Source organism: Aethalodelphis obliquidens, unplaced genomic scaffold (genome assembly GCF_003676395.1).
Source record: "Aethalodelphis obliquidens isolate GAN/ISIS:26980383/991018 unplaced genomic scaffold, ASM367639v1 scaffold25, whole genome shotgun sequence".
NCBI classification, from domain to species: domain Eukaryota; kingdom Metazoa; phylum Chordata; class Mammalia; order Artiodactyla; family Delphinidae; genus Aethalodelphis; species Aethalodelphis obliquidens.
The window spans coordinates 14,742,417-14,752,651 of record NW_020837969.1 but is presented as its reverse complement, the minus strand read 5'-3'; the positions used below and the strand labels follow the sequence as shown (position 1 = coordinate 14,752,651).

Here is a 10,235-nt window from a genome sequence, read left to right as displayed (position 1 = left end):
ATTGTTCCACATAACTGCGCTATTACCATCAAAATCAGGAATTTAACATGGGTACATTATTACCATCTAATCTACAAAGTTTATTCAAGTTTCACCATTTTCCAATAATATCCTTTCTAGAAAAGAATCCAATTCTATTCAGTTGGCACATCTGTTAAGTCCTGTTCACATTGGATCTATTCTTCCATCTTTACTTGACTTACATGATTTGACACTTTTAAAAATTGTAGGTCAGTTATTTTATAGTATGTCCCTCAATTTGGGTTTGTCTGATTTTTCTTCATGACTAGATTCAAGTTAAGTATTTTTGGCAGGAGTATCAGAAAAGTAATACCAAATTATTCTCACTGCATTCTATCAACTGATAAGCAAATTCACTGTGTGCCATTGCTGGGGATATTAAACATTAGCACGTGATTAAATAGTTTCTTCCAGGTTTCCCCAGTTGTAAAGATCCTCTCTTTTACCTTTATAATTGATAAGTATTTTGCGCAGTTCTTTGAATTTATAGAAATATCTTGTGCATCATTTAACTCTCACCAAAATGTTTTACATGCATTGATGTTTTTGGCTGAGTTACTTATTACTGTGATAACTGCCAGATGATTTTCTTATTCTGTAGTTTTCTCCTCTATTTATTAGTTGGCATTCCACTGTTACAAAAATCTTTCACCTCTGCTCATTTAGTCATTCATTCACTTATTCATGCATTCATATCTGTATGTACTGGTGGATTTCTGTTTTATTCAATTGATTATAATATGTTGCTATTACTACTTATTTTAATGCTCAAATTGTCCCAGATTTGACCAGTGCGGATATCAGGCTGGTTTGTGTATCTTTTGACATGGTTCTATCATATGGGGAACATTTCTTTATTTTCTGGTACATCAAAATGTTCTTGGTTCATCCGTTTCTTCCCTTCCCCAGTCCAGGAATCGGAAATTTCTCCAAGGAGCTCTGGTTCCTTTTAGTGGAGAATGGCATTTATAAAGCAAGATCTGAGTGAAAGATATGCTCATTGCTACTCGAGTATCTCTGCTCCCAGGCTCTCTCAGGACAGAGCTAGGATATATATGAACTATGTTTTATACAATTATATTATCTATCCCCAGATCTTCCTTCCTTCCTCCCTCCTTCCCTCCCTTCCTTCCTATCTTCCTTGCTTTTTTCTTTCTATTTGTCATCTATTGAAAACTATAAATTCACATTAATATTTCCATATCTAATCTAACATTACAGCGTTCATTCTAGTTTTCTTTTTTTCCATATTTGTGACTCCCTTTTCTATCAGCAATAAATCAGACTCAATTTTTCTCAACATAAATAACTATTTGATTATATACCTTCATAGGTACTCAACTCATATCAAAGCCACCATCACCCTCCTCTCCACCCTCCCCATCTCTCCGCCACCAGTGTGACAAACTTCTCAAGCTGCTTGCTTTCTGAATACCCTACACTAGCAACTACCACTTCACTCCTCCTCATGCATGCCATTCTCACCCCACTCAATCTTCAGTCTTTCACATAAGATGCCACTACTCACCTCCGCCTTCAGACATCTTCCTCAACTCTCTCATCCTCGAATAACCAGGCCAGCTGCCACCAGTGCACCCAAGCCTCCAGACACTCTGGTACCTCACTCAGATTCTCAAAGCCTCCCTTAGGCACTGCCCATAACACTGTATGGATGACAGTTTTTTCACATCTTCACCTAGTAGTTTGTTGACCAAATTAGGAAGAAAGAAATGGAGGAAATGAGGAAGTAAAGGAAAAAAAGGTGCACAGAAAGAAGGAAAGGAAGGATTTTGTTTTAAATCAGGGATCTATAGACCCCTATCTTACACTATACATAAAAATCAACTAAAATGGATTAGAAGCTTAAACATAAGACCTGAAACCATAAAACTCCTAAGAGAAAACACAGGGGAAAAACCTCCCTGACATTGACCTTGGCAATGATTTTTTGAATACGACACCAAAAGTTTAGGCAACGAAAGCATAAATAAACAAACTAAAAATTTCTACATAGGAAAGGAAACCATCAACAAAATGAAAAGGCAACCCATGGAATGGGAGAAAATATTTGAAAACCATAAATCTGATAAACCATATAACTGAAACCATGTATCTGATATCCAAAATATGTAAGAAACTCATACAACTCAGTAGCAAAACAAACTCAAATAAAAAATGGGCAAAAGAGCTGAATAGACATTTTTCCAGAGAAGATATACAAATTACCATTAGATATATGAAAAGGTGCTCAACATCACTAATCATCAGAGAAATGGAAATCAAGATCATAATGAGATCTCACCTCACATCAGTTAAATAACCATTATCAAAAAGACAGAAAAGGGGCTTCCCTGGTGGCGCAGTGGTTGAGAGTCCGCCTGCCGATGCAGGGGACACGGGTTCGTGCCCCGGTCTGGAAAGATCCCACATGCCGCAGAGCGGCTGGGCCCGTGAGCCATGGCCGCTGAGCCTGCGTGTCCGGAGCCTGTGCTCTGCAACGGGAGAGGCCACAACGGTGAGAGGCCCGCGTATGGCAAAAAAAAAAAAGACAAAAAAGGTAACAAGTGTTAGGGAGGATGTGGAGAAAGGGGGACCCTTATATACTTTTGATGGGATTGTAAACTGGTATACCAATTATGGAAAACAGTATGGAGGTTCCTCAAAAAATTAAAAATAGAACTACCTTATGATCCAGAAATTCCTGTTCTGGGTATATACCCAATGAAAATTAAAGCAGTACCTTAATTTTATGCTCCCATATCCATTGCAGCATTATTCACAATAGCTGAAATACAAAAACAACCTAAGTGTCCACTGATGAATGATTGAGTAAAGAAATGTTTGTATGTACATACAATGAAATACTCAGCTTTAAAAAAAAAAAGGAGATTCTGCCATTTGCGAAAACATGCATGAAAATGGAAGACATTATGCTAAGTGAAATAAGCCAGAATCAGAAAGAAAAATACTGCCTGATCTCATTTATATGTGAATCTTAAAAAAGTTGAATACATAGAAACAGAGTAGAACAGTGTTCACCAGGGACTGGGAAGTGGAGGAAATGGGGAGATGTTGGTCAAAGGGTATGATGTTTCCGTTATGTAGAATGGATAAGATCTGGAGATCTAATTACAGCATTGTAACTATAGTGAATGGTACTGGATTGTGTACTGGAAATTTTCTCAGAGAGTGGATTTCAGGTGCTCTTACAACAACAACATGTTAACTGTGTAAGGAGGTGGATATGTTAATTAACTTGAATGTAGTAATCATTTCACTATATATATGTATGTATCTCAAAACACCATGCTGTGCACCTTAAATATATACAATTTTTATTTAAAAAGAAACAAATAAAAATAAAAGTAGAATTACCTTGAGATCCAGCAATTCCACTTCTAGAATTTATCCAAAAGAATTGAAATCAGGATCCAAAAAGTTTTAGTACCCCTATGTTCATTGCAGCACTATTCACAATATTTCCAAGTTGTGGAAACAATTAAAAGTCCATTAACAGATGACTGTGTAAAGAAACTATGGAATATACATCAATGGAATATTATTTAGCCTTAAAAAAGACAGGAATTCTGCAATGCATGACCATATGAATGAAGCTTAAGGACAAACTAAGTGAAATAAGCCAGTTACAGAAGACAGGTATGGCTAGATTCCATTTGTATGAGGTATCTATGAATAATCTCTAAATAGGTGCTGTACAATATTGTACCTAGAGTCAACAATAACATATTGTACATTTAAAACATTTTAAGAGGTAGGTCTCATGTTAAATGTTATTTCCGTAATAAAAATTTAAATTTAAATTAAAAAAATACTTTCATTTTTCAACCATCTTGGACCCTGTGGAGGCCTGCTGGGAGCAGGACTTCTAAAACAACAAATATGTCTGGAAGGCTGTGGTCCAAGGTCATTCTTGCTGGCTATAAGCAGTGTCTGTGGAACCAGAGGGAGCACACAGGTCTCCTGAAAATTGAAGGTATATATGCTTGAGATGAAACTGAATTCTATCTAGGCAAGAGATGTGCTTATGTGTACAAAGCAAAGAACAACACAGTAACTCCTGGTGGAAAACCTAAAAAAAACAGAGTGATCTGGGGAAAGATAACTTGTGCTCATGGAAATAGTGGCATGGTTCATGCCAAATTCTGAAGCAACCTTCCTACTAAGGCCATTGGACACAGAATTCGTGTGATGCTGTACCCGTCAAAGATTTAAACTTACTGAAAAATAAATAAAAGTGTGGATTTGTTCCCTTGTAAAAAATAAAATAAAAAAATAGAACCATTCTGATCTCAGTGTCTAGCATAGGACTGTACTGATTGAATACAAGGTAATAAATATTTGATGAATAAGAAAAAATTTTAAAAAACCAATCAAGAGATTTATTTATCACCTATCCCAATAGAGATATGAGAGGGAAATTGTTCTCTTTTTAACTGGCAGTGTGGTTGTGTAAGGGAGAACGAGTAGTGAAGGAAAAAGTTAATTTAGGATATTTAAAATAGGCCAAGAGTTGCCCCCTGAAAAGTTTACAGAATTGTCACAATTTGGCATTAGAGTCCACAACCACCTATAAAAATTAATAAAAAGACATCTTAATTAAAACACTGTCAGGAAGCCAGAAGGGGAGCTCTCCACCCTACAAGGATTGCAGATCCCGACAGGAAGAAGAAAGACGTCCTCTTCCTGTCTGGCAAGAGCTCAGCCAATGAGAGACTGTCACAACTCAGCCAACGAAAAGCCACTATACTTGGCACTCTCAATTCCTCCAATGGACTCTTTGTTTAGTACAGCCCTCCCAACTTCCTCTTCTCCTCTTTAAAAGAGTTCTCCTCTCCTTGCTGCAGGGAGACTTGTGAGTGGCTCACCGTTGCAATTCTTTGTTGATCCTGAATAAACCCATTTTTTGCTGGAGAAATAACTGGCAGTCTGTTTGTTTAAGGTCAACACCCCCCATTTTGTGCTTTTCTGTCTCACATATTGTGGACACCTAGCACCCTCATGGACTCTCCCCACCTTGCCTCCACCTATTAGCCAAGGATTTGAAACTCATTCTCATATTGTAAATAAGCAAAAGCCAATTTTTTTTCCTTAGATAATGAATATGCAGAGACGAGGTGCTAAGTATTCTTTATCTACCTCACATCTTTTTCTAAACAGATGGCTTCTCTAGGCACCAACCTTGCCTTTCTTCTCCATCATGCTTAAATCTGAGGTCATGGCTCGGTTTTTGACCTGTATCTCATAACTCATTCCTCCCTAGCTCCATTTTTGACCTATATCTCATATCTCATTCCTCCCTATCTCCACCAGACCATGCTCTAGATAGTATTCATAGCTAGTTCTTGCTTCTTAACAAACGAAAAGATAGAAGGAAATGACTTCTCACCTGCCCAGGGGAAAAACTGATTGATTGCAGACACTATGGGTGAAGTATGGAAAAATGAATCAATGATAGGGCCCTTTGTGTCCTTTCTGACATTACGGAGTAAGACAGAAGACAAGCACAGGTAGGACAGCGCACCAGTTTGTCTGGCAATGGATCAGCGGTGCAAAAGGCAGCAGAGTTTATACACAGAGACCAAGATGAGACCCCAGAGAAGTGGTTCTGAGAAGCTTGAACATATGCTCCTGTTGCCTCTGCTGATGGTGTGGTGATCTCACACTCAGACCTTCAGTCAGACTTTCTTTAGATTTTCCTTCCCCTACAGTTTCTCGGCAGTGAGGTGTTTCATTGAACGTCTGGAGTAGCAGCATAGGAAAGTGTCATAAAAATGGAGGAAATTAAACGAAACATGCCCGGTAGGAGCCGAGCATGAATGCACCAGTTCCTGTTCTTCATTGCTGTTCTTTCCAGATGTGGAGAATTTTCGTGAAATGGAAGAAATAAAAAAAGAATGGTTGGTGGTGTCTAAAAATATGTAATTGGATTCAATGACTATTGTGCTGGAAAGGTGTTTTTCAGAAGTACTTCCTGGAGAGAAAAGACATAGGAGAAATTATATTTCGCCTGGCCTGGCAACATTATTTTCCACGCTGAGGACTGTGAATGTTTTATCTGGCTGTCATCCTATTGGCTTTGCTGAAAAATTTAACCCTTTGAACATATGTTAAGAACCGAGTGCCAAGGTAGCTGTTCAGTGTCTCCACCTCAGCTTCTAGTTGGCTGGCACTGCTGCATATTTAAAAAAATAAGATATATTGCTGTGGAATACAGGGGAATATTTTCTTTATGGATAGAACCTTAATGGAAATGTGGAAAAGAGTCACTAATGTCTTAAAAAGTTTCTTTGTATTTAAGTTGCTTGAAATCTTCTTACCTTTCGCTCAGTGCTGTTGACTGGGGTTTTTACCTCCTGCTGTTGACAGGGTTTACCTTTTTGAAGGAAAGTCATTTTCTCGGTAATTTTCTCAGTGGTTCTAATACCACTCATGATGAGTGATTAAACTTCACTTGGTCTTCTTCCTCTTTCTAATTCCACTCACAGACAGTTTTCCTTACCTGAAAAGGGGAAAAAATTGTACCTTGATCTTTGAAACTATTTCATGGAGTTGCATATGCCCTCAACAAACTTCCCTACTTTGTACCCCTCATAGTTTTCTTGTCTTTTGGGCTGGAAAATGATAGGATCATTTTCCAGCCCAAAGTCTGAAATAAAAGAACATATAGTTTCGATCAAAGGAAAAGGAGAGAGGCATCCTGCTGTAGCAAAGCAACTTTGACATTTTCCTTCTATTCAGAATGTTTGATTCATTCTTCCATTCATTTAATATCTATCTAGTGAAATGTACTAGCTATAAGGTAGATAATTACACTTTGCAGGTGTCATTACACATTTTAGGTGTAAGGATCTCTTAGACACATTCTCTGTCCTCAGACATTTAGATTCCAGTAGGTAAGAAATTTTTAGAATAACCTAAAGGCTGCAAGAGAAGTACCCATTAAGTGCTAAAACTGAAAAGACATATGGGAAGCATGAATCAGGGAGTTATTAATTTTATTTTATGAATCAGGGAGTTATTTTATGGGGAAAGTTCCATTTGATTTGGGACAGGAACACTGGTTGAATTTCCATGGGTGGAGATGGGGTGGGAGGAATTCAAACAAGGAAGAATGGTATAAACAAAATCGCTGACAAGGAACTGACCAATATACTTGTTTGTGTCACATGTTTCTCTTGTAGGGAAGACAACGCAAGTTCCCCACACCGGTACTGCCTTTCATTTCTCATGTGTTCCTCCTAGTTCTATGCCTCAACAGGGCTCCATGGAAATGTGAACGCTTCCATGTGTCCCCCCACAAAGCTGTCTACTTAAACTGAGGTTTATGCCCAATCCACCAACCCTCAAGGTCTGAGAATTACACATATGTGATGAGGAAGTATACAAATGAATGTAGCCCCCAAATGAATTTTCAGAAGTAGAGACTCTCAGTAATGGAAAGGCAGTTGGGCCCACTGAAAGCTTTTATGGGTTTTTTTTTTTTCTCTCTTACAACTACCCATCCCCTGCTTAAATACCTCTAGTTGCATGGGACTCACTACTCTAAAGAGAGTCCATTTTTCCTTCTGAAAACTCTACTACAAATTTATTTTTCACATGTTAAGTGGAAACCTGAACTTCTGCCCTCCAGTTCTTTTCTCCGGGAGGACTGCTCCCCGAAGCAGTCAGGCTGTGAGAAAATCCTCTTCTGCTAGAGATGAACTCTGTTTTCCTTATGTAAATTACCTACAGGTTTCTCTATAGGGTGACACACATCCACAATAATTCCTACTCTCCAACCCATGATTTGGAACGTTGGATGGATTATTTTGTGTATTTACTCCTAAATTCCAAAGACCTCAAAAATACTTGCTAAAATAAAGCTCTTACCATTAAGAATGAATCATGTGGAGAGAAAAGAATACAATCCACGCCCTTGGCAAAATAATAATAATGATAACGAAAATGGTGATGATGATAATAATAATGGCTTTATAAACCTCTTTTTAAAAATAAATTTACTTATTTTTATTTTATTTTTGGCTGTGTTGGGTCTTCGTTGCTGCGCGTGGGCTTTCTCTAGTTGCAGTGAGTGGGCTTCTCATCACGGTGGCTTCTCTTGTTGCTGAGCACGGGCTGTAGGCGTGCAGGCTTCAGTAGTTGGGGTTCATGGGCTCTAGAGCTCAAGCTCAGTAGTTGTGGCACATGGGCTATGTTGCTCCTTGGCATGTGGGATCTTCCTGGACCAGGGCTCGAACCCGTGTCCCCCGCATTGGCAGGTGGATTCTTAAGCACTGCACCACCAGGGAAGCCCAACCTCTTTTCTTTATGACCCATTCTCTTATGGAAACAAATAGCTTGGGTTTGTAGAGCCTTTGTTCCAGAATGTTTAAAACATGGCAATACAGTAATTCAGGAGGCAGGAGTGGCAGTGTTTTCAGGGATTATTTACCACAGCCTGGCTGTGAGAGCCTATTTTGTGAAGGGAGATAATATTAGTTAGGACATTGGGGAAAACCACTGATTGTCAAAAGTACTGTTGAATCTTTTATAAAACCTAAGCTCGGAGACCAAAATCCAGAATGGTTCCAAGTTTTGCTTTGGCTACAGGAGCTTGTCTGCATCTCTAAATAAAACAAAAATAAACGTAACAGTTCTGTATTTCTCAATGTCTTGGTGAGTAATGCTTGTCTGTTGCCAGATATTTAGTCAAGCTGAGTCCTCCTATAGAAAGTCCAAGATGCTTTGGGTGCTTTTAAGACTGTGTCCCCAGCTGGCTAGTGAAATTCCTTTCTCTAAAGTTTCAGAGGAGTTCCTGGATACCAAATCTAATGGCCTCTTCTAAACCAATTCTCTCTATTTTTATAGAGTTATACAACCTCTCTTTGAAATTCTATCCTCCTCATAGATGTAAACATATCAAGAAGAGCTAGAAAAACACAGGGCTGCAATTCAGAGCTTGGATGCTTTGGAAACTAGTTGGCTGATGACATTTTTAGAACTCTTTTTACAAAAACTGATAAAGAAGAAGGCATGTCTCTCATTAAAATTATAGATTTGCTCTTCAAAATTTTCTCATTTGGAGTTTATTTTGTAATATGCTGTGAGGTAGGCTCAAAGTCATTTTTCTCTGCATAGTCAATTTTTCTAATGTGATTTAACAAATACTCTATCCTTTACCACTGATTTTTCATGCCAGCTCAACATACACCACATTCTCATATTTAAAAGGATTTGCTGAACAATCTATTCTCAATTCAATTGCTCTATTTATCTTTTTCATGCTAATGCCATATTCTTTTAATTAATATAGCTTTGTGACATCTTAATACAATAGTTTGGGTTTCTTTTTTCAGAATTGCCTTACCTAATTGTGAGCTTTTGATCTTCAATATATATTTTAGAATCAGCTTTTCAAATTCCCTGGTAAAATCTTGCTAGAATTTTAATTAGGAATATTGAATAATCAATGTCTACATTAATTCGGAGAGAATTGCCAACAAAGTGGTGTTTCTTTCCACTTATTTTGATCTTCTTTAAAGTTCTTTAATAGAGTTTTTAAAGCGTGTGTGTGCATGCATGAGTATGAAGGTCTTATGCGTTCTCTGATAAGTTAAACTCAAGATATTCACATAAATGGTGTTTAATTTTGTATTATGTGTTAATTTGTTATTGTTGATGTAAAGAGGTGCTATGGATTTTTAGGTTGATTTAATTCTTGGAAATCTGCTGAATTCTTATTAACATAAATTATTTTCTGTGAAGCTTTTCTATGTAAGTGACTAGAGCACCTTCTAATAATAGTTTTTATCTCTTCACTTCTATTCTTATCTCTTGGTCCCTTTTTTAAAAGGTATTTTTATTTTTTGCACTGGCCAGAACCTCCAGCACCACCTTACCTATTTCAACCCTTAATTCAAATGTTTCCTTTTGATCCATTTATTTAAACTCGTAACTCCCACCCAGTACTCTCTTTCCCCATTCCTGTGTTATTTTTCTCCCGGTGCCTAGGAGAGTGCTTGGAGTATAGTGGGTGACAAACAAGTACCTGTTGAGTGAATAAATGTTGGACGGGAGGAGTGGTAGGGGGTATTCTTTCTTATTCCTTAAATTAAAAAAAAATGTATCTAACATATGAAAATTTCTATAAACATAGCTTTTTTATGTAAAAAATGTTTTCTTCTAGTCCTAGGGTTCTAGTATGTTTATACTAA

General features: G+C 37.6%; 1 pseudogene; it reads left to right on the top strand.

The window, feature by feature from the left end:
- The first annotated feature begins 3,921 nt into the window (after nt 1-3,921).
- Nucleotides 3,922-4,969, top strand: LOC113628975 (60S ribosomal protein L35a pseudogene; annotated as a pseudogene).
- The last annotated feature ends 5,266 nt before the right edge of the window (nt 4,970-10,235 follow it).